Below are 24,750 nucleotides of genomic sequence, written 5' to 3' on the forward strand. Positions count from 1 at the left end.
ATAATGGTGTGTCTATGGGGATGGGGATGGGGCGTGAGTGTTGTTTTAATGGTGTCTATGGGGACGGGGATGGTGTGTGTTGATATAATGGTGTGTCTATGGGGACGGGGATGGGCGTGGGTGTTGTTATAATGATGTGTCTATGGGGACGGGGATGGGCGTGAGTGTTGTTTTAATGGTGTGTCTATGGGGACGGGGATGGGGCGTGATTGTTGTTTTAATGGTGTCTATGGGGACGGGGATGGTGTGTGTTGATATAATGGTGTGTCTATGGGGATGGGGATGGGCGTGAGTGTTGTTATAATGATGTGTCTATGGGGACGGGGATGGGCGCGAGTGTTGTTGCTGCTGCTGCAGTCATTCTCCAGTTGGCTCAGTGAAAGATGAGCTGCATTTAGGCTGCTGTCTGTTTCTCTTTCTAAACCATTCTGCTTGACTTGGTACAATAGTCTGTTTCTGTTTCTGGCTAGGGGTGATGCTGTCTGTCTGTCTCTCTGTCTCTCTGTCTCTCTGTCTCTCTGTCTCTCTGTCTGTCTGTCTGTCTGTCTGTCTGTCTGTCTGTCTGTCTGTCTGTCTGTCTGTCTGTCTGTCTGTCTGTCTGTCTGTCTGTCTGTCTGTCTGTCTGTCTGTCTGTCTGTCTGTCTGTCTGTTACTGCCTGTTACTGCCTGTCTGTTACTGCCTGGCTGTTACTGCCTGTTACTGTCTGTATGTCTGTCTGTTACTGCCTGGCTGGGTTCCCTGCCCTTAATAAGAATACAGCAGTGGCATCCTCTATTATCATGCATAACACAACATGCCTTTGGACGGACGGACGGCTTCTTGTGTCTCCTTGTGGTCACAGCAATGCTGCTCATTAGTGAGGGGACTACCTAAACTAGAGTAATACTGGTCAGGAAAGGACAACACAGCAATGCTGCTCATTAGTGAGGGGACTACCTAAACTAGAGTAATACTGGTCAGGAAAGGACAACACAGCAATGCTGCTCATTAGTGAGGGGACTACCTAAACTGGAGTAATACTGGTCAGGAAAGGACAACACAGCAATGCTGCTCATTAGTGAGGGGACTACCTAAACTAGAGTAATACTGGTCAGGAAAGGACAACACAGCAATGCTGCTCATTAGTGAGGGGACTACCTAAACTAGAGTAATACTGGTCAGGAAAGGACAACACAGCAATGCTTCTCATTAGTGAGGGGACTACCTAAACTAGAGTAATACTGGTCAGGACAGGACAACACAGCAGTGATAGCAAAGGCGTGTTCTGCCCAGCCCGGCTACATTCAGTTCAGTTCACCCCAGTTTATCTCAGTTCCGCCCATCCAAGCCTGCTCTATACACAAATGTCACATAGCCAGTAAAATTGTATAAACTACTGTGCAGCTGAGTTCTACAGCCCAATAAGAAAACCCAGATTTTACATGGTCACAAGCACACACAGGAAGCTTATATACAACCATAAAGGGCTTGGCCGGTAGGGATATCCTTGTCTCATTGCGCACTAGCAACTCCTGTGGCGGGCCAGGCGCAGTGCACGCTGAACAGGTTGCTAGGTGTATGGTGTTTCCTCCGACACATTGGTGCGGCTGGCTTCCGGGTTGGATGCGCGCTGTGTTAAGAAGCAGTGTGGCTTGGTTGGGTTGTGTTTCAGAGGACGCATGGCTTTCGACCTTCGTCTCTCCCGAGCCGGTACGGGAGTTGTAGCGATGAGACCAGACAGTAACTACTAACAATTGGATACCACGTTTTTGGGGAGAAAAAGGGGGTAAAAAAACAAACAACAACCATAAAGTTTGTCACAGTAGGTTGGTGGCGCCTTACTTGGGGAGGATGGGCTTGTGGTAACGGCTGGAGTGGAATGAATGGAATGTTATCAAATACATCCAACACATAGTTTGATGCCATTCCATTCATTCAGTTCCAGCCATTATCATGAGCCGTCCTCCCCTCAGAAGCCTCCACTGGCCCAAATTATGATCTGTCCTTCTGATCAAACATCCGTCTTAGTCCAACCATCCCATACCCTGAAAGTATCCTCCATCCTAAAAGGTGCTTACCTTTTTTTAGAAGCCTCACAGAATCCTCACTTGGGAATTCAGAGAACAACTTCTTCCTGTAAAAAAAAGATTAGGAAAGAAAATGATATTACCCACCATGATTTAGTCAGCGAGAACAAAGCTTTAAGACTTGAGTCATTTGTCATTTCCTTCAAGGTTATTTATCAAGCCAGGAGAGTGAGTGTGTGTGCGCGCGTGTGTGCGAGTGAGTGAGTGTGTGTTAGGTAGGGCTGTGGTGGTCATGAAATTTTGTCAGTCAGTGATTGTCATGCAAATAACTGCTGGTCTCTTGGTAATTGACCATTCATTAACAAAAACATGTTTGGCATCTTCCACGCATAGCCTACCAGCCCCCGATGCAGACCTTTGGAACATCAACATTTTTAAAAAAAACGAATAAATCCATTTAATATAACCTATAACCATCACAATAAATCAATTATTAATTTTAGACAGGTCTTAAGAAACACGATGTGAAGAAAATGTAGCTTATGTCAGAAGAACAGAATAGCATACTCTGAGCTGTCCTTATGTTAGGCCCTGATCTGGCTATGCCAAATGGCTGTGGGCTACACTAGTTCATTTAGCAGATGAGATTTGCTCATAATTCCAGTGGCATTATTTGTATATTATTTTATATTAAGAAGAACACAATTGAACATAGCTGAATAAAATGATTTCCGAGGTAGCGCACATGCTTCTATTCTGTGTTGAGAGGTTGACAAAGAAACAGGTCCTTTTCGACATGCTTCATTTAGAGTTATTTATTCAACTTTAGTTGTGATAAAAACGTCAGGCTATATGTTTAGATTTGTACATTCTAAGGCTGTATGATGCGACTCTAGTGATGATTTGAAAAATGTTACATGAAAGGCATGAGCTCTGTTCTGTTTCTTGCGCAGGCTGCACACACTTCATCAGTCTCTCATTCACTATCTGAAAGCACTTGATGATATTCTCATTCATCAGACTATTCTCAATTGAATCTAGTCTTACATATAACCTGCCAAGGTAAAAATCTGTCGTTCCGCCCCTGAACAAGGCAGTTAACCCACTGTTCCAAGGCCGTCATTGAAAATAAGAATTTGTTCTTAACTGACTTGCCTAGTTAATAAATAAAGGTCAAATAAAAAAATAAAATAAAAATATACACTGAGTGTACAAAGCATAAGGAACACCATCCTAATATTGAGACGCACTCAGCAATAAATCCTGCAGCAGGATAAAGCTGGGATCCTCTTCTAAATAGACTGTGTTTCACTAGGCTCTGTGGGCTATGTGCTCTGTAGGCTATGTGCTCTGTAGGCTATGTGCTCTGTAAGCTATGTGCTCTGTAAGCTATGTGCTCTCCAACTGTGTTCCAGGGGTCAAAGGCCAAAAGGCTACATTTAGAGTTATTATACCACCTGACCAAAACATATAGGCCTATAGGCTACATTTAGAGTTATTATACCACCTGACCAAAACATATCGGCCTATAGGCTACATTTAGAGTTATTATACCACCTGACCAAAACATATAGGCCTATAGGCTACATTTAGAGTTATTATACCACCTGACCAAAACATATCGGCCTATAGGCTACATTTAGAGTTATTATACCACCTGACCAAAACATATAGGCCTATAGGCTACATTTAGAGTTATTATACCACCTGACCAAAACATATAGGCCTATAGGCTACATTTAGAGTTATTATACCACCTGACCAAAACATATCGGCCTATAGGCTACATTTAGAGTTATTATACCACCTGACCAAAACATATCGGCCTTTAGAGTTATAGGCTACATTTAGAGTTATTATACCACCTGACCAAAACATATCGGCCTATAGGCTACATTTAGAGTTATTATACCACCTGACCAAAACATATAGGCCTATAGGCTACATTTAGAGTTATTATACCACCTGACCAAAACATATAGGCCTATAGGCTACATTTAGAGTTATTATACCACCTGATCAAAACATATAGGCCTATAGGCTACATTTAGAGTTATTATACCACCTGATCAAAACATATAGGCCTATAGGCTACATTTAGAGTTATTATACCACCTGATCAAAACATAGGCTATGGGCTACAACTGGAGTTGTTATGCAATCTGATCAAAACATAGGCTATGGGCTACAACTGGAGTTGTTATGCAATCTGATCAAAACATAGGCTATGGGCTACAACTGGAGTTGTTATGCAATCTGATCAAAACATAGGCTATGGGCTACAACTGGAGTTGTTATGCAATCTGATCAAAACATAGGCTATGGGCTACAACTGGAGTTGTTATGCAATCTGATCAAAACATAGGCTATGGGCTACAACTGGAGTTGTTATGCAATCTGATCAAAACATAGGCTATGGGCTACAACTGGAGTTGTTATGCAATCTGATCAAAACATAGGCTATGGGCTACAACTGGAGTTGTTATGCAATCTGATCAAAACATAGGCTATGGGCTACAACTGGAGTTGTTATGCAATCTGATCAAAACATAGGCTATGGGCTACAACTGGAGTTGTTATGCAATCTGATCAAAACATAGGCTATGGGCTAGGCTACATGATACATGTGACTATGATTGGGAAAAGAAAAGGCATGCACTTTTTCATGCCTTAGTCTGCACACACTGGGCATTATTCACAAGTGACAATATTCTCACCCATCAGACTATTCTCAATTTAATCTTGTCTTTACATATACTAAATAATATACAGTACCAGTCAAAAGTTTTACCCGACTCATTCAAGGGCTTTTCTTTATTTTTACTATTTTCTATATTGCAGAAGTGACGACATCAAAAGTATTAAATTACACGTATGGAATCACGTAGTAACCAAAAAGTGTTAAACTGTCACGTTCGTGATAATGATGAGACCAAGGCGCAGCGTGTGTAGATTTCCACATATTTTAATAAACGGAAACTCACTAAACAAAACAACAAAGAACAACCGAAACGTGAAGCTATACAAAATAGTGCTGACAGGCAACTACACATAGTCGAGATCCCACACCAGAAAGTGGGGAAAAAAAGGCCTGACTAAATATGATCCCCAATCAGAGACAACGATAAACAGCTGTCTCTGATTGGGAACCATATCAGGCCAACATAGACAAAACCCCTAGACATACAAAACCCCTAGACATACAAAACCCCTAGACATACAAAACCCCTAGACATACAAAACCCCTAGACATACAAAACCCCTAGACATACAAAACCCCTAGACATACAAAACCCCTAGACATACAAAACCCCTAGACATACAAAACCCCTAGACATACAAAACCCCTAGACATACAAAACCCCTAGACATACAAAAACCTAGAGTACCCACCGTAGTCACACCCTGACCTAACCAAAATATATATAAACAGAGATATCTAAGGTCAGGGCGTGACATAAACAAATCTATATATATTTTATATTATAGATTCTTCAAAGTAGCCACCCTTTGCGTGCATGTGTGTGTGTATTCAGCTTCAGACCCTCCCTGGCTGCACATCCATCCCATAATCCATGGTGACGGCTTAGAGCAGTGACACCCACACTCTCCTGCTGCCGTGGCGACAGGCCCAGGATGGATGGAAGCATCAGATGTAATTGGAGACCATTAAGCAAGACTCAATCCCCAATGAATGATGCACACACACACACACACACACACACACACACACACACACACACACACACACACACACACACACACACACACACACACACACACACACACACACACACACACACACACACACACACACACACACACACACACACACACACACACGCTCAAACGCACACACGCACATACACGTATGCAAGCGTGCACACACAATCGCGCACACACGCATGTATGAAGAAACACACACACACTAGCCCATAAGCACACACCCTCACACTCACAAAGGCCCACCCACACAATCACGGGCAGGCAAACAACGAATGCAAAACACACACACACACACACACAGTTCGAGCAACCAAGGAATGCCGCAGCAGGCTGCTCTGAAATGACCTTGGCTGGTGGATCTAGTCGCAGAGATTCATTTCAACTTCCATTATCAGGAAAATGGTTCTAAGTTTACATTTAAGGCTTCCTATCTGAACCACACCACCCTAAATAACTTTGCCGATCAATAATTGCCCATTTTCTTTTCAACGTGGCTTTTCCCCTGAAAAACATACAAGCTTCCAAAAACAAATTGCGCTCACAATCTTCTGCGATCACAACTCTAATTTCCTCCAGAGCAGGGAGCGCTACCGTATAATTCCGTGCCTTACCTAGAAAAACAAAGGAATTCATAATGCAGGCTCATTTGAGGTCCAAGGGAATTGGGTTAGGGAGTTGAGACACACACACACACCCCAAGCACAACAACACAAATTGAGAGGTGAAGGAGAGAGACCAGAGATGTGTCTTTGTTTATTAAAAGAGCCTCATATGGAACAAATAAACACAACACACCTCGGCAGCACCTGGCTCGGCAGCAGCTGGCTCGGCAGCGCTGGTTTCAATACTTCAACAGAGAGCTTTAGCTGGAAGGGAGGCAGTAGAAATGTAGCTTTCTCAGAAATCAATCCTAATTATCCTGGCTTCTGAAACCATAATGTGTTACAGGCAACCAATCCGACCTCAGGATAGAAAACAGATCACAGGAGGCTGCTGAGGGGAGGAACGGCTCATAATAATGGAATGGAGCAAATTAAATGACATCAAACACCTGGAAACCATGGAAACCATGAATCTGATGTATTTGATACCATTCCACTGATTCCACTCCATTACCACAAGCCTGTTGTTGGTACTTAAGGTGAGACCAACCTCCTGTGAAACAGATAGATAACCAATCGACCTGTGGACTTCTCTGAGAAATGCAACAATCAACGCGTCACTTAAATGTACATTCAGGGTAATGAATTGGCAGGTATCTCAATTGAAAGTGTTTTTTAGTCGAGGAAAAGGTTTACAGCTGTAGGATCTTAATTTGGTCAGTTTAGTTGCTGAGAATTTTCCTGCACCGCAGGAGTTTAAAAAAGGCTTCTATTGTATGCAATTTCCACTTTGAAATGTCAGACTTAATTTTCTTTAACATAAAATATATCAACCACTACAAAAATATCCATTCATTATAATACACATTTGCTGTTGCTGCAGGATTATTGTCCTGCTGTAGCAAACTGGCTCAAATTAAGATCCGTATAGAGACGTATAGCAGCATAGATAGGCTTCTCTACTAAGAGCATCCCTAGTCTTTTCTCCCAGCCTCTCTATATCCATGTATTTCTACAGGCCAACGTTCAGAGACATGCTGCCAGGTCTACCACTCACTAGTCCTCCTGTAGCCACAGTAGACCATTCTATTAGCTCACTAATCCACATCAAAGAAACTAAGCCTTTCAATGTGTGTGTGTGTGTGTGTGTACGATAGCTGTGGGCTATTCATTAATTAACCTACAGTTAGGCTATACTGAGGTTACGTCTGTTTGCTTTATTATACAATACACTCTACTGTACAGTATGGTACTGAATAAATCAAATATCCTAGTTGAACATTGATTGATTGTGTTGTATTGCAGTCAATAAAGGGCTTACGCTTACCAAGCTACTGTTGTGTGTGAGGCACGTGGGATTACTTCCTGTATAGTGTGATTCACCAGCCAACAACGTTGTCATCAAACAGTGTGGTACTACTTTAATATTTGAGAAAGTCAAGACAAGCAGAAAGTCAGAATAGGAAGTCCAAGTCATACTGGAATCAGAACATTGCGACAAATCCTCAGTAATTCTGGGGGAGGGGCCTGGGGGGATTGCCTCTACTTTCATTGGTCATAAGTGACAGGAAATGAGGCCAAAGGTGAGGACATGGATCAGGTGACCCAGCTCCAGAGGCACAGCTGGGATGGCCTCTCTGACAGTGACTGCAGCTGGGGACTGGCACCTCATCTAACAGAGAGTGTGTGTGTGTGTGTGTGTGTGTGTGTGTGTGTGTGTGTGTGTGTGTGTGTGTGTGTGTGTGTGTGTGTGTGTGTGTGTGTGTGTGTGTGTGTGTGTGTGTGTGTGTGTGTGTGTGTGTGTGTGTGTGTGTGTGTGTGTGTGTGTGTGTAATGTATGGGCCATGTATCATACATGCAGTGTATTCTATTCTCAGAGCTCAGGACTGTGCTGGTTATGCTGCTCTCTCTAACACACAAACACACATACGTCCGCACACACACCCCTCTCCTCTCTTTAGAGAGACAGGCACAGATGGGTGTTTCTGGATGGATGATCCTCCTGGAGGGGTCAAAAGCTGCAGGGAGGGAAAAGTTGGCAGGGCTGGCTGTGTGTGTGTGTTTGTTTGTTTGTTTGTTTGTGTGCCACCTCACCTCTGATCTCAGCCACCTCTTCTCTGCCTACTCTCTCTCCCCCACCTCTTCTCTGCCTCCTCTTTCTCCCCCACCTCTTCTATGCCCTCTCTCTCCCCACCTCTTCTATGCCTCCTCTTTCTCCCCCACCTCTTCTATGCCTCCTCTCTCTCCCCCACCTCTTCTCTGCCTCCTCTCTCTCCCCCACCTCTTCTATGCCTCCTCTCTCCCCAACCTCGCCTCCTCCCCCCACCTCTTCTCTGCCTCCTCTCTCCCCAACCTCGCCTCCTCTCCCCCCACCTCTTCTCTGCCTCCTCTTTCTCCCCCACCTCTTCTCTGCCTCCTCTTTCTCCCCCACCTCTTCTATGCCTCCTCTCTCTCCCCCACCTCTTCTCTGCCTCCTCTCTCCCCAACCTTGCCTCCTCTCCCCCCACCTCTTCTCTGCCTCTCTCCCCCACCTCTTCTCTGCCTCCTCTCTCTCCCCCACCTCTTCTCTGCCTCCTCTCTCTCACCAACCTCACCTCTCTCTCCACCACCTCTTCTCTGCCTCACCCCCACCTCTTCTCTGCCTCCTCTCTCTCACCAACCTCACCTCTCTCTCCCCCACCTCTTCTCTGCCTCCTCTCTCCCCCAACCTCTTCTATGCCTCCTCTCTCTCCCCAACCTCTTCTCTGCCTCCTCTCTCTCCCCAACCTCTTCTCTGCCTCCTCTCTCTCCCCAACCTCTTCTCTGCCTCCTCTCTCTCCCCAACCTCTTCTCTGCCTCCTCTCTCTCCCCCACCTCTTCTCTGCCTCCTCTCTCTCCCCCCACCTCTTCTCTGCCTCCTCTCTCTCACCAACCTCACCTCTCTCTCCCCAACCTCTTCTCTGCCTCCTCTCTCTCCCCCACCTCTTCTCTCCCCCACCTCTTCTCTGCCTCCTCTCTCTCACCAACCTCACCTCTCTCTCCCCAACCTCTTCTCTGCCTCCTCTCCCCCAACCTCTTCTATGCCTCCTCTCTCTCCCCAACCTCTTCTCTGCCTCCTCTCTCTCCTCAACCTCTTCTCTGCCTCCTCTCTCTTCCCAACCTCTTCTCTGCCTCATCTCTCCCCAACCTCTTCTCTGCCTCCTCTCTCCCCAACATCCTCCCTGCCTCCTCTCTTCCCAACCTCTTCTCTGCCTCCTCTCTCCCCAACCTCTTCTCTGCCTCCTCTCTCTCCCCAACCTCTTCTCTGCCTCCTCTCTCCCCAACATCCTCCCTGCCTCCTCTCTCCCCAACCTCTTCTCTGCCTCCTCTCTCCCCAACCTCTTCTCTGCCTCCTCTCTCTCCCCAACCTCTTCTCTGCCTCCTCTCTCCCCAACCTCTTCTCTGCCTCCTCTCTCTCCCCAACCTCTTCTCTGCCTCCTCTCTCTCCCCAACCTCTTCTCTGCCTCCTCTCTCTCCCCAACCTCTTCTCTGCCTCCTCTCTCTCCCCAACCTCTTCTCTGCCTCCTCTCTCCCCAACCTCTTCCCTGCCTCCTCTCTCTCCCCAACATCTTTTCTGCCTCCTCTCTCTCCCCCACCTCACCTCTCTCTCCCCCAGCTCTTCTCTGCCTCCTCTCTCTCCCCCACCTCACCTATGCCTCCTCTCTCTCCCCCACCCCACCTCACTCTCCCTCACCCCACCCCACTCTCCCCCACCTCTTCTCTGCCTCCTCTCTCTCCCCAACCTCTTCTCTGCCTCCTCTCTCTCCCCAACCTCTTCTCTGCCTCCTCTCTCTCCCCAACCTCTTCTCTGCCTCCTCTCTCTCCCCAACCTCTTCTCTGCCTCCTCTCTCCCCAACCTCTTCTCTGCCTCCTCTCTCTCCCCAACCTCTTCTCTGCCTCCTCTCTCCCCCAACCTCGCCTGCCTCCTCTCTCTCCCCAACCTCTTCTCTGCCTCCTCTCTCTCCCCCCAACCTCTTCTCTGCCTCCTCTCTCCCCAACCTCTTCTCTGCCTCCTCTCTCTCCCCAACCTCTTCTCTGCCTCCTCTCTCCCCCAACCTCTTCTCTGCCTCCTCTCTCTCCCCAACCTCTTCTCTGCCTCCTCTCTCTCCCCAACCTCTTCTCTGCCTCCTCTCTCTCCCCAACCTCTTCTCTGCCTCCTCTCTCTCCCCAACCTCTTCTCTGCCTCCTCTCTCCCCAACCTCTTCTCTGCCTCCTCTCTCTCCCCAACCTCTTCTCTGCCTCCTCTCTCTCCCCCAACCTCTTCTCTGCCTCCCCCAGCTCTCTCCCCAACCTCTTCTCCCCCTCCTCTCTCTCCCCCCAACCTCTTCTCTGCCTCCTCTCTCTCCCCAACCTCTTCTCTGCCTCCTCTCTCTCCCCAACCTCTTCTCTGCCTCCTCTCTCTCCCCAACCTCTTCTCTGCCTCCTCTCTCTCCCCAACCTCTTCTCTGCCTCCTCTCTCTCCCCAACCTCTTCTCTGCCTCCTCTCTCTCCCCAATCTCTTCTCTGCCTCCTCTCTCTCCCCAACATCTTTTCTGCCTCCTCTCTCTCCCCCACCTCACCTCTCTCTCCTCCAGCTCTTCTCTGCCTCCTCTATCTCCCCCACCTCACCTATGCCTCCTCTCTCTCCCCCACCCCATCTCACTCTCCCTCACCCCACCCCACTCTCCCCCACCTCTTCTCTGCCTCCTCTCTCTTCCCCACCTCACCTCTCTCCCCCACCTCACCTCTCTCTCCCCCACCTCACCTCTCTCTCCCCCACCTCACCTCTCTCTCCCCCACCTCACCTCTCTCCCCCACCTCACCTCTCTCTCCCCCACCTCAACTCTCTCCCCCACCTCACCTCTCTCCCCCACCTCACCTCTCTCCCCCACCTCACCTCTCCCCCCACCTCACCTCTCTCTCCCCCACCTCACCTCTCTCTCCCCCACCTCACCTCTCTCCCCCACCTCACCTCTCTCTCCCCCACCTCACCTCTCTCCCCCACCTCACCTCTCTCCCCCACCTCACCTCTCTCTCCCCCACCTCACCTCTCTCCCCCACCTCACCTCTCTCTCCCCCACCTCACCTCTCTCTCCCCCACCCCACCTCTCTCCCCCACCTCACCTCTCTCTCCCCCACCTCACCTCTCTCTCCCCCACCTCACCTCTCTCTCCCCCACCTCTTCTCTGCATCCTCTGTCCCCCACCGCTTCTCTCTCTCTCTCCTCTCTTTCCCCCACCTCACCTCTGCTCTCCACCACCTCTTCTCTGCCTCCTCTCTCCTCTCTTGGCTGTATCACAACTGGCCGTGATTGGGAGTCCCATAGGGCGGCGCACATTTGGCCCAGCGTCCTCCGGGTTTGGCCAATGTAGGCCGTCATTGTAAATAAGAATATGTTCTTAACTGACTTGCCTAGTTAAATAAAGGTTAAATAAAAAGTAAAAGGATAGAGAAAGAGAGGGTTGGATAGAGGGAGAAGATAGAGAAAGAGAGGGTTGGATAGAGGGAGGATAGAGGGAGAAGATAGAGAAAGAGAGGGTTGGATAGAGGGAGGATAGAGGGAGAGGATAGAGAAAGAGAGGGTTGGATAGAGGGAGAGGATAGAGAAAGAGAGGGTTGGATAGAGGGAGGATAGAGGGAGAGGATAGAGAAAGAGAGTGAGGATAGAGGGAGGATAGAGGGAGAGGATAGAGAAAGAGAGGGTTGGATAGAGGGAGGATAGAGGGAGAGGATAGAGAAAGAGAGGGTTGGATAGAGGGAGGATAGAGGGAGAGGATAGAGAAAGAGAGTGAGGATAGAGGGAGAGGATAGAGAAAGAGAGTGAGGATAGAGGATAGAGAAAGAGAGGGTTGGATAGAGGGAGGATAGAGGGAGAGGATAGAGAAAGAGAGTGAGGATAGAGGGAGGATAGAGGGAGAGGATAGAGAAAGAGAGTGAGGATAGAGGGAGGATAGAGGGAGAGGATAGAGAAAGAGAGGGTTGGATAGAGGGAGGATAGAGGGAGAGGATAGAGAAAGAGAGGGTTGGATAGAGGGAGGATAGAGGGAGAGGATAGAGAAAGAGAGTGAGGATAGAGGGAGGATAGAGGGAGAGGATAGAGAAAGAGAGGGTTGGATAGAGGGAGGATAGAGAAAGAGAGGGTTGGATAGAGGGAGGATAGAGGGAGGATAGAGGGAGAGGATAGAGAAAGAGAGGGTTGGATAGAGGGAGGATAGAGGAAGAGGATAGAGGGAGAGGATAGAGAAAGAGAGGGTTGGATAGAGGGAGGATAGAGGAAGAGGATAGAGAAAGAGAGGGTTGGATAGAGGGAGGATAGAGGGAGAGGATAGAGAAAGAGAGTGAGGATAGAGGGAGGATAGAGAAAGAGAGGGTTGGATAGAGGGAGGATAGAGGGAGAGGATAGGGGGAGAGGATAGAGAAAGAGAGTGAGGATAGAGGGATGAGGGGGAGGATAGACGGAGAGGATAGAGAAAGAGAGTGAGGATAGAGGGAGGAGGGGAGGATAGAGGGAGAGGATAGAGAAAGAGAGTGAGGATAGAGGGAGGAGGGGGAGGATAGAGGGAGAGGATAGAGAAAGAGTGAGGATAGAGGGAGGAGGGGGAGGATAGACGGAGAGGATAGAGAAAGAGAGTGAGGATAGAGGGAGGAGGGGGAGGATAGAGGGAGAGGATAGAGAAAGAGAGTGAGGATAGAGGGAGGAGGGGGAGGATAGAGGGAGAGGATAGAAGGAGAGAGGGAGAGAGGGAGGATATAGGGAGAGAGGAAGGATAGAGGGAGAGGATAGTGGGAGGAGGGAGAGGATAGAGGATAGAGGGAGAGGATAGAGGGAGAGGATAGAGGGAGAGGATAGAGCAGGCCTGGGTTGTCTTAGCTCTCCTGATCAACACCTGTGATTGCTTTATGCCTCTCTAATGAATCTATTTTATCACGCCCAGAAATCTGCTCCTTTTATTCTCCGTCCCCAACGCACTAGACGACCAGTTCTTATAGGCTTTAGCTGTACCCTTATCCTCCTCCTCTGTTCCTCTGGTGATGTAGAGGTTAACCCAGGCCCTGTAGCCTCCAGTTCCACTCTTATTTCCCAGGCGCTATCATTTGTTGACTTCTGTAACCGTAAAAGCTTTGGTTTCATGCATGTTAACATCAGAAGCCTCCTCCCTAAGTTTTTTTTTTACTGCTTTGAGCACACTCTGCCATCCCGAATGTCCTAGCCGTGTCTGAATCCTGGCTTAGGAAGACCACCACAAATTCTGAAATTTCTATCCCCAACTATAACATTTTCCGCCAAGATAGAACTGCCAAAAGGGGTGGAGTTGCAATCTACTGCAGAGATAGCATGCAGAGTTCTGTCTTTACTATCCAGGTCTGTGCCCAAACAGTTCGAGCTTCTACTTTTAAGAATCCACCTTTCCAGAAATAAGTCTCTCACGGTTGAGGCTTGTTACAGACCCCCCTCAGCCCCCAGCTGCGCCCTGGACACCATATGTGAATGAATTGCCCCCCATTTATCTTCAGAGTTTGTACTGCTCGGTGACCTAAACTGGGATATGCTTAACACCCCGGTCGTCATACAACCTAAGATACATGCCCTCAATCTCACCCGAATGACCATGGAACCTACCAGGTACAACCCCAAATACGTAAACTCAGGCACCCTCATAGATATCATCCTGACCAACGTGCCCTCTAAATTGTATTTATTTATCCATTATTTTACCAGGTAAGTTGACTGAGAACACATTCACATTTGCAGCAACAACCTGGGGAATAGTTACAGGGGAAAGGAGGGGGATGAAAGAGCCAATTGTAAACTGGGGATTATTAGGTGACCATGATGGTATGAGGGCCAGATTGAGAATATAGCCAGGACACCGGAGTTCAGTGCCATGGGATCTTTAATGACCTCAGAGAGTCAGGACACCCGTTTAACGTCCCATCCGTAAGACGGCACCCTACACAGGGCAGTGTCCCCAATCACTGCCCTGGGGCATTGGGATATTATTTTAGACCAGAGGAAAGAGTGCCTCCTACTGGCCCTCCAACACCACTTCCAGCAGCATCTGGTCTCGCATCCAGGAACTGACCAGACCAACCCTGCTTAGCTTCAGAAAAAAGCTAGCAGTGGTATGCAGGGTGGTATGCTGCTGGCAATAACACAATAATAATAATAATAATAATAACGCAATAATACACCTCTGCTGTCTTCAACCAGGATCTCAGCGATCACTGCCTCATTGCCTGCATCCGTAATGGGTCTGCGGTCAAACGACCTCCACTCGTCACTGTTAAACGCTCCATCAAACACTTGAGCGAGCAGGCCTTTCTAATCGACCTGGCCTGGGTATCCTGGAAGGATATTGATCTCATCCCGTCAGTAGAGGATGCCTGGTTATTCTTTAAAAGTGTTTTCCTCACCATCTTAAATAAGCATACCCCATTCAAAAAATGTAGAACCAGGAACATATACACTGCCTTGCGAAAGTATTCGGCCCCCTTGAACTTTGCGACCCTTTGCCACATTTCAGGCTTCAAACATAAAGATATAAAGCTGTATTTTTTTGTGAAGAATCAACAACAAGTGGGACACAATCATGAAGTGGAACGACATTTATTGGATATTTCAAACTTTTTTAACAAATCAAAAACTGAAAAATTGGTTCGCTTCATACTCGTCGCCAAACCCACTGGCTCCATGTCATCTACAAGACCCTGCTAGGTAAAGTCCCCCCTTATCTCAGCTCGCTGGTCACCATAGCATCTCCCACCTGTAGCACACGCTCCAGCAGGTATATCTCTCTAGTCCCCCCAAAACCAATTCTTTCTTTGGCCGCCTCTCCTTCCAGTTCTCTGCTGCCAATGACTGGAACGAACTACAAAAATCTCTGAAACTGGAAAAACTTATCTCCCTCACTAGATTTAAGCACCAACTGTCAGAGCAGCTCACAGATTACTGCACCTGTACATAGCCCACCTATAATTTAGCCCAAACAACTACCTCTTTCCCAACTGTATTTAATTTATTTATTTATTTTGCTCCTTTGCACCCCGTTATTTTTATTTCTACTTTGCACATTCTTCCATTGCAAAACTATCATTCCAGTGTTTTTACTTGCTATATTGTATTTACTTTGCCACCATGGCCTTTTTTGCCTTTACCTCCCCTATCTCACCTCATTTGCTCACATCGTATATAGACTTGTTTATACTGTATTATTGACTGTATGTTTGTTTTACTCCATGTGTAACTCTGTGTCGTTGTATCTGTCGAACTGCTTTGCTTTATCTTGGCCAGGTCGCAATTGTAAATGAGAACTTGTTCTAAAAGGCCTACCTGGTTAAATAAAGGTGAAATAAATAAAATAAATAAAAGGATATGCATATTATTGGTACCATTTGAATGGAAACACTTTGACGTTTGTGGAAATGTGAATGTAGGAGGATATAACACAATAGATCTGAACCTTCAACTTATCGCAGTGAAATTTTGTTTGTTTGTTGTTAGGAGCTCTCCTCAAACAATAGCATGGCATTTTGTCACAGTAATAGCTACTGTAAATTGGACAATGTAGTTATATTAACAATAATTTAAGCTTTCAGCTGATCTAAGGCACTTACATGTACTGTTGACGGGAGGCCTATCCCTAAGACTGTTCTGTTGACGGGAGGCCTATCCCTAAGACTGTTCTGTTGACGAGAGGCCTATCCCTAAGACTGTTCTGTTGACGGGAGGCCTATCCCTAAGACTGTTCTGTTGACAGGAGGCCTATCCCTAAGACTGTTCTGTTGACGGGAGGCCTATCCCTAAGACTGTTCTGTTGACGGGAGGCCTATCCCTAAGACTGTTCTGTTGACGGGAGGCCTATCCCTAAGACTGTTCTGTTGACGGGAGGCCTATCCCTAAGACTGTTCTGTTGACGGGAGGCCTATCCCTAAGACTGTTCTGTTGACGGGAGGCCTATCCCTAAGACTGTTCTGTTGACGGGGCCTAGGCCTATCCCTAAGACTGTTCTGTTGACAGGAGGCCTATCCCTAAGACTGTTCTGTTGACGGGAGGCCTATCCCTAAGACTGTTCTGTTGACGGGAGGCCTATCCCTAAGACTGTTCTGTTGACGGGAGGCCTATCCCTAAGACTGTTCTGTTGACAGGAGGCCTATCCCTAAGACTGTTCTGTTGACAGGAGGCCTATCCCTAAGACTGTTCTGTTGACAGGAGGCCTATCCCTAAGACTGTTCTGTTGACGGGAGGCCTATCCCTAAGACTGTTCTGTTGACAGGAGGCCTATCCCTAAGACTGTTCTGTTGACGGAGGCCTATCCCTAAGACTGTTCTGTTGACGGGAGGCCTATCCCTAAGACTGTTCTGTTGACGGGAGGCCTATCCCTAAGACTGTTCTGTTGACTGTTCTGGACAGGAGGCCTATCCCTAAGACTGTTCTGTTGACGGGAGGCCTATCCCTAAGACTGTTCTGTTGACGGGAGGCCTATCCCTAAGACTGTTCTGTTGACGGGAGGCCTATCCCTAAGACTGTTCTGTTGACAGGAGGCCTATCCCTAAGACTGTTCTGTTGACGGGAGGCCTAGACTGCCTATCCCTAAGACTGTTCTGTTGACAGGAGGCCTATCCCTAAGACTGTTCTGTTGACGGGAGGCCTATCCCTAAGACTGTTCTGTTGACGGGAGGCCTATCCCTAAGACTGTTCTGTTGACAGGAGGCCTATCCCTAAGACTGTTCTGTTGACGGGAGGCCTATCCCTAAGACTGTTCTGTTGACGGGAGGCCTATCCCTAAGACTGTTCTGTTGACAGGAGGCCTATCCCTAAGACTGTTCTGTTGACGGGAGGCCTATCCCTAAGACTGTTCTGGTGACAGGAGGCCTATCCCTAAGACTGTTCTGTTGACGGGAGGCCTATCCCTAAGACTGTTCTGTTGACAGGAGGCCTATCCCTAAGACTGTTCTGTTGACGGGAGGCCTATCCCTAAGACTGTTCTGTTGACGGGAGGCCTATCCCTAAGACTGTTCTGTTGACAGGAGGCCTATCCCTAAGACTGTTCTGTTGACGGGAGGCCTATCCCTAAGACTGTTCTGTTGACGGAGGCCTATCCCTAAGACTGTTCTGTTGACGGGAGGCCTATCCCTAAGACTGTTCTGTTGACAGGAGGCCTATCCCTAAGACTGTTCTGTTGACGGGAGGCCTATCCCTAAGACTGTTCTGTTGACGGGAGGCCTATCCCTAAGACTGTTCTGTTGACAGGAGGCCTATCCCTAAGACTGTTCTGTTGACAGGAGGCCTATCCCTAAGACTGTTCTGTTGACGGGAGGCCTATCCCTAAGACTGTTCTGTTGACAGGAGGCCTATCCCTAAGACTGTTCTGTTGACTGTTCTGTTGAGGGAGGCCTATCCCTAAGACTGTTCTGTTGACGGGAGGCCTATCCCTAAGACTGTTCTGTTGACGGGAGGCCTATCCCTAAGACTGTTCTGTTGACGGGAGGCCTATCCCTAAGACTGTTCTGTTGACGGGAGGCCTATCCCTAAGACTGTTCTGTTGACGGGAGGCCTATCCCTAAGACTGTTCTGTTGACGGGAGGCCTATCCCTAAGACTGTTCTGTTGAGGCCTATCCCTAAGACTGTTCTGGAGGCCTATCCCTAAGACTGTTCTGTTGACGGGAGGCCTATCCCTAAGACTGTTCTGTTGACGGGAGGCCTATCCCTAAGACTGTTCTGTTGACGGGAGGCCTATCCCTAAGACTGTTCTGTTGACGGGAGGCCTATCCCTAAGACTGTTCTGTTGACGGGAGGCCTATCCCTAAGACTGTTCTGTTGACGGGAGGCCTATCCCTAAGACTGTTCTGTTGACAGGAGGCCTATCCCTAAGACTGTTCTGTTGACAGGAGGCCTATCCCTAAGACTGTTCTGTTGACGGGAGGCCTATCCCTAAGACTGTTCTGTTGACGGGAGGCCTATCCCTAAGACTGTTCTGTTGACGGGAGGCCTATCCCTAAGACTGTTCTGTTGACAGGAGGCCTATCCCTAAGACTGTTCTGTTGACAGGAGGCCTATCCCTAAGACTGTTCTGTTGACAGGAGGCCTATCCCTAAGACTGTTCTGTTGACGGGAGGCCTATCCCTAAGACTGTTCTGTTGACAGGAGGCCTATCCCTAAGACTGTTCTGTTGACGGGAGGCCTATCCCTAAGACTGTTCTGTTGACGGGAGGCCTATCCCTAAGACTGTTCTGTTGACGGGAGGCCTATCCCTAAGACTGTTCTGTTGACGGGAGGCCTATCCCTAAGACTGTTCTGTTGACAGGAGGCCTATCCCTAAGACTGTTCTGTTGACGGGAGGCCTATCCCTAAGACTGTTCTGTTGACGGGAGGCCTATCCCTAAGACTGTTCTGTTGACGGGAGGCCTATGCCTAAGACTGTTCTGTTGACGGGAGGCCTATCCCTAAGACTGTTCTGTTGACGGGAGGCCTATCCCTAAGACTGTTCTGTTGACGGGAGGCCTATCCCTAAGACTGTTCTGGTGACAGGAGGCCTATCCCTAAGACTGTTCTGGTGACAGGAGGCCTATCCCTAAGACTGTTCTGTTGACGGGAGGCCTAACCCTAAGACTGTTCTGTTGACAGGAGGCCTATCCCTAAGACTGTTCTGGTGACAGGAGGCCTATCCCTAAGACTGTTCTGTTGACAGGAGGCCTATCCCTAAGACTGTTCTGTTGACGGGAGGCCTATCCCTAAGACTGTTCTGTTGACGGGAGGCCTATCCCTAAGACTGTTCTGGTGACAGGAGGCCTATCCCTAAGACTGTTCTGGTGACAGGAGGCCTATCCCTAAGACTGTTCTGTTGACAGGAGGCCTATCCCTAAGACTGTTCTGTTGACAGGAGGCCTATCCCTAAGACTGTTCTGTTGACAGGAGGCCAATCCCTAAGACTGTTCTGTTGACGGGAGGCCTATCCCTAAGACTGTTCTGGTGACAGGAGGCCTATCCCTAAGACTGTTCTGTTGACAGGAGGCCTATCCCTAAGACTGTTCTGTTGACTGTTCTGTTGACAGGAGGCCTATCCCTAAGACTGTTCTGGTGACAGGAGGCCTATCCCTAAGACTGTTCTGTTGACAGGAGGCCTATCCCTAAGACTGTTCTGTTGACGGGAGGCCTATCCCTAAGACTGTTCTGTTGACAGGAGGCCTATCCCTAAGACTGTTCTGGTGACAGGAGGCCTATCCCTAAGACTGTTCTGGTGACAGGAGGCCTATCCCTAAGACTGTTCTGTTGACAGGAGGCCTATCCCTAAGACTGTTCTGTTGACAGGAGGCCTATCCCTAAGACTGTTCTGTTGACAGGAGGCCTATCCCTAAGACTGTTCTGTTGACAGGAGGCCTATCCCTAAGACTGTTCTGTTGACAGGAGGCCTATCCCTAAGACTGTTCTGTTGACAGGAGGCCTATCCCTAAGACTGTTCTGTTGACAGGAGGCCTATCCCTAAGACTGTTCTGGTGACAGGAGGCCTATCCCTAAGATAGGCGTCCCTTCTTAAACCCTTTACAATGAGGATCTGTGGAATGATTTGGATTTTTATGAATTCTTTAAAAGACAGGGTCTTGAAAAAAGGACGTTTCTTTTTTTTTGCTGAGTTTATGTATGAAAACAGACATGTTCAGTGATGAAATATAACACGTTTAAGGCACAGGTCATCTCTTACTGACTCTCACCTCGCAGCAATCCTGTGCATGGCGACGTCAGAAACTATACCTGACTTCACTGCTCTAGTCAATGCCCATCAGAGACTTCACTCCTCACACTGATTGAGTGGTTTAAATGTAATGTTGAGCTCTCTCTCTTTCTTGTGTTTTTGTGCATAGCCGTTAACAAGAGCTCTGTCCGTGGTGCTGAATGCAGTGTACTTTTCCCTCCGTGTAGTTTATTGTTTACATGTTAAATAATGAAAATCCCTACCAAAAGGAGAACATGGATGTTCTTCATTGCCGTACATGTTAAAAAGTAAAATAAGTAGCATATCTGTACGTGATTTACAGTAGATATATCTGTCAACACAGTCAGACACACGATGTATAATCCTGTAATATGATTCTGGCCCGCGATGGCAAAAATATCTTCTAATAATTGCCCAGGCCTGGGATAGAGGGAGGATAGAGGGAGAAAATAGAGGGAGAGAAGGAGGATAGAGGGAGACAGTGAGGATAGAGGAAGGGGGGGGGGTGGAGAGAGGAGGGGAGGAAGGATGTGTGTTTGAAGCAAAAGTTCTGTATTCCAGTTTGGAGAAGCGATCCCCTGCAGAACGCGGGTGCCTGTCGATAGAGAGAGATAGATTTACTTCTCCAAAAGGAGACACACACATTTCAAGTTAGGGAGCATGTTGCTCAAAACAAAGAGAAAGAGCACCACGGTAGAGAGAAAATATTTCCCACACACAAAAACAACGCTTCATTACCAGTCAGTCTCACTGACTACATTATCTGAAAGTTACACTCACACCGCACACTAACTCCAGCACATATGTATCTAAGCCTACACACATAGTGTATTTAGCTAAGCCTACACACATAGTGTATTTAGCTAAGCCTACACACATAGTGTATTTAGCTAAGCCTACACACATAGTGTATTTAGCTAAGCCTACACACATAGTGTATTTAGCTAAGCCTACACACATAGTGTATTTAGCTAAGCCTGCACACATAGTGTATTTAGCTAAGCCTACACACATAGTGTATTTAGCTAAGCCTGCACACATAGTGTATTTAGCTAAGCCTACACACATAGTGTATTTAGCTAAGCCTACACACATAAACAGTGTATTTAGCTAAGCCTACACACATAAACAGTGTATTTAGCTAAGCCTGCACACAAAAACAGTGTATTTAGCTAAGCCTGCACACACAAAAACAGTGTATTTAGCTAAGCCTGCACACATAAACAGTGTATTTAGCTAAGCCTGCACACACAAAAACAGTGTATTTAGCTAAGCCTGCACACACAAACAGTGTATTTAGCTAACCCTACACACACAAACAGTGTATTTAGCTGAGCCTACACACACAAACAGTGTATTTAGCTAAGCCTACACACATAAACAGTGTATTTAGCTAAGCCTACACACATAAACAGTGTATTTAGCTAAGCCTACACACATAAACAGTGTATTTAGCTAAGCCTACACACATAAACAGTGTATTTAGCTAAGCCTACACACATAAACAGTGTATTTAGCTAAGCCTACGCACACAAACATTGCACCTGTCTGCAAAATCCCCGTCTTTCACACTCACACACTTTCACTCCCAGTCCCCAACCAAACCCATCCCCAAAACATCCCCAACCTCACCCCAACCCCAAAGGGGTCCCCTGAGCCCAGGAGGATGAGTACCACCAGAAAGGAGAGCAGAGCTCTTTGTCCCCTGAGGCCAGGAGGATGAGTACCACCAGAAAGGAGAGCAGAGCTCTGTGGCCCCTGAGGCCAGGGGGATGAGTACCACCAGAAAGGAGAGCAGAGCTCTGTGTCCCTTGAGGCCAGGAGGATGAGTACCACCAGAAAGGAGAGCAGAGCTCTGTGTCCCCTGAGGCCAGGAGGATGAGTACCACCAGAAAGGAGAGCAGAGCTCTGTGTCCCCTGAGGCCAGGGGGATGAGTACCACCAGAAAGGAGAGCAGAGCTCTGTGTCCCCTGAGGCCAGGGGGATGAGTACCACCAGAAAGGAGAGCAGAGCTCTGTGTCCCCTGAGGCCAGGGGGATGAGTACCACCAGAAAGGAGAGCAGAGCTCTGTGTCCCCTGAGGCCAGGAGGATGAGTACCACCAGAAAGGAGAGCAGAGCTCTGTGTCCCCTGAGGCTAGGAGGATGAGTACCACCAGAAAGGAGAGCAGAAAGGAGAGTCAGCAGGAATCTACATACAATATGATAATAGACATGTGGGTCTTCATACAGTGGGTGTCTTCAGAGCCTTTGGGATACAACACAGAAAACAGGAAAGAGGAATTCTGCTGTAAAGGAAGGCTGCTCAAAAACAGTTTGAGAACATAGATTGAGAACATACACACATGCACCTACTAATGCATGCACAAGCACACACACACACACGCACGCACATGCACACACTTGTCAACCCACTGTAATTTATAGCAGCTTCTTTTAACACACATAGGAGGTACATTCACAGTTCACCACAGAAAGAAAATGTTTAACTTTACTGTCAACTCCAGTCAACTATGTAAAATGTATGTAAAGCGATGGCCTCATTTAAATAGGACCTCCAGCCACTTGTAATTCATTGAGATAAAGCGCTCCCTAATTTAAAAACGGAAACACTCATGGTTTGAGGACAGCTATGCCCTTGGGACTGAATAACATGGAGAGAGATGAGAGGAGGATGAGAGATGAGAGAGGAGGATGAGAGATGAGAGAAGGATGAGAGATGAGAGAAGGATGAGAGATGAGGATGAGAGATGAGAGAGGAGGACGAAAGATGGGAGAGGAGGACGAAAGATGGGAGAGGAGAATGAGAGATGAGAGAGGAGGATGAGAGATGGGAGAGAGAGATGAGAGAGGAGGATGAGAGATGGGAGAGAGAGATGAGAGAGGAGGATGAGAGATGGGAGAGGAGGATGTTAGATGGGAGAGGAGGATGAAAGATGAAAGAGGAGGATGAGAGATGGGAGAGGATGAGGGATGGGAGAGGAGGATGAGGGATGGGAGAGGAGGATGAGGGATGGGAGAGGAGGATAAAATCGAGCACACAGGCATGCAATCTCTATAGAAAACATTGGCAGTATAATGGCCTTACTGAAGAGCTCAGTGACTTTCAACGTAGCACCGTCATAGGATGCCACATTTCCAACAAGTCAGTTCATCAAATTTCTGCCCTGCTAGAGCAAGAGCTGCCCTGGCCAAATATCTAGGAGCAACAATTGTTCAATTGCCGCGAAGTGATAGGCCACACACGCTCACAGAACGGGACCGCCGAGTGCTGAAGCTCGTAGCGTGTCAAAATGGTCAGATTGCTTGCAACACTCACTGCCAAACGTCGGCTGGAGTGGTGTAAAGCTCGCCGCCATAGGACTCTTGAGCAGTGGAAACGTATTCTCTGGAGTGATGAATCAGGCATTACCATCTGGCAGTCTGAAGGACGAGTCTGGGTTTGGCGGATACCAGGAGAACGCTGCCTGCCCGAATGCATAGTTCCAACTGTAAAGTTTGGTGGAGGAGGAATAAGGGTCTGGGGCTGTTTTTCATGGTTCAGGCCCCATAGTTCCAGTGAAAGGGAATATTAACGCTACAGCATATAATGACATTCTAGATGATTCTGTGCTTTCAACTTTGTGGCAACAGTTTGGGGAAGGCCCTTTCCTGTTTGAGCATGACAATGCCCAAGTGCACAAATCAAGGTCCATAAAGAAATGGTTCGTCGAGATCGGTGTGGAACAACTTGACTGGCCTGCACAGAGCACTGACCTCAACCCAATCGAACACCTTTGGGATGAATTGGAACACCGACTGCGAGCCAGGCCTAATCGCCCAACATCAGTGCCCAACCTCACTAATGAATGGAAGCAAGTCCCTGCAGCAATGTTCCAATATCTAGTGGAAAGTCTTCCAAGAAGAGTAGAGGCTGTTACAGCAACAAAGAGGGGACCAACTCCATATTAATGCCCATCAACAGCATCAATAGTACAACTTCCAGCAAAACAACATGTGAGATGTGCATCCATATTACAGTACAATACAGTATGTTCACATTTTTACATGTACATTTAGATATATTGATTTTTTGTGTGATTTTCAGTAGGATCCAAAAGGTTGCCTCCCACAGGAAGGAGAGGCAGAATATTATCAGACAATTTCCAGAGTCCAAGAGAAACATTAAATACGGATGAAGCAGTTGTACTCTGTAGCCTTTAAGAGAAACGGTGAACGTGTGAAAGGACTCCAGTATCAATATGTCCAGGTAAGATGTCTGTTCAATAACCAAACAGGGTACATACACCGCTATGCATAATGTCAAGTACTGTAAAACAGTGGATTGACTGTATATTAGAGAGTAAAATGGAGAAGCCAGACAAACTGCACATACATTCATCTTTGTGGATGAAGCTGGATTCAACCTGGCAAAAACACACCGCAGGGGAAGAAATGTGGTTGGACAGAGAGTAACCGTGGATGTCCCAGGCCAGAGAGGAGCTAACATCACAATGTGTGCAGCACTGTCCTGTGAAGGTTTGCTGTTACACAAACTTGTGAACTTGTGGCCAAATGCAGGAGAGAGGGAGAACTAGAACCCTCACAGTACTGTACAGTATGAGTGTTATATTATACATGTTGATGAGAACTAGAACCCTCACAGTACTGTACAGTATGAGTGATTATACTATACATGTTGATGAGAACTAGAACCCTCACAGTACT

At 47.5% G+C, this 24,750-nt stretch overlaps 1 protein-coding gene across 2 annotated transcripts in view; it reads right to left on the reverse strand.

Annotated features, from left to right (window-relative positions):
* Positions 1-24,750, reverse strand: part of LOC124046663 (alpha-(1,6)-fucosyltransferase-like) — a 149,331-nt gene that overhangs the window by 91,045 nt on the left and 33,536 nt on the right. For both annotated transcript variants that reach the window (XM_046367304.1, XM_046367302.1), the window contains exon 2: positions 2,059-2,114. The gene's annotated coding sequence lies outside the window, so the exon portion shown is untranslated. The remainder of the gene's footprint in view (positions 1-2,058; positions 2,115-24,750) is intronic.

Source organism: Oncorhynchus gorbuscha, linkage group LG10 (genome assembly GCF_021184085.1).
Source record: "Oncorhynchus gorbuscha isolate QuinsamMale2020 ecotype Even-year linkage group LG10, OgorEven_v1.0, whole genome shotgun sequence".
NCBI lineage: Eukaryota > Metazoa > Chordata > Actinopteri > Salmoniformes > Salmonidae > Oncorhynchus > Oncorhynchus gorbuscha.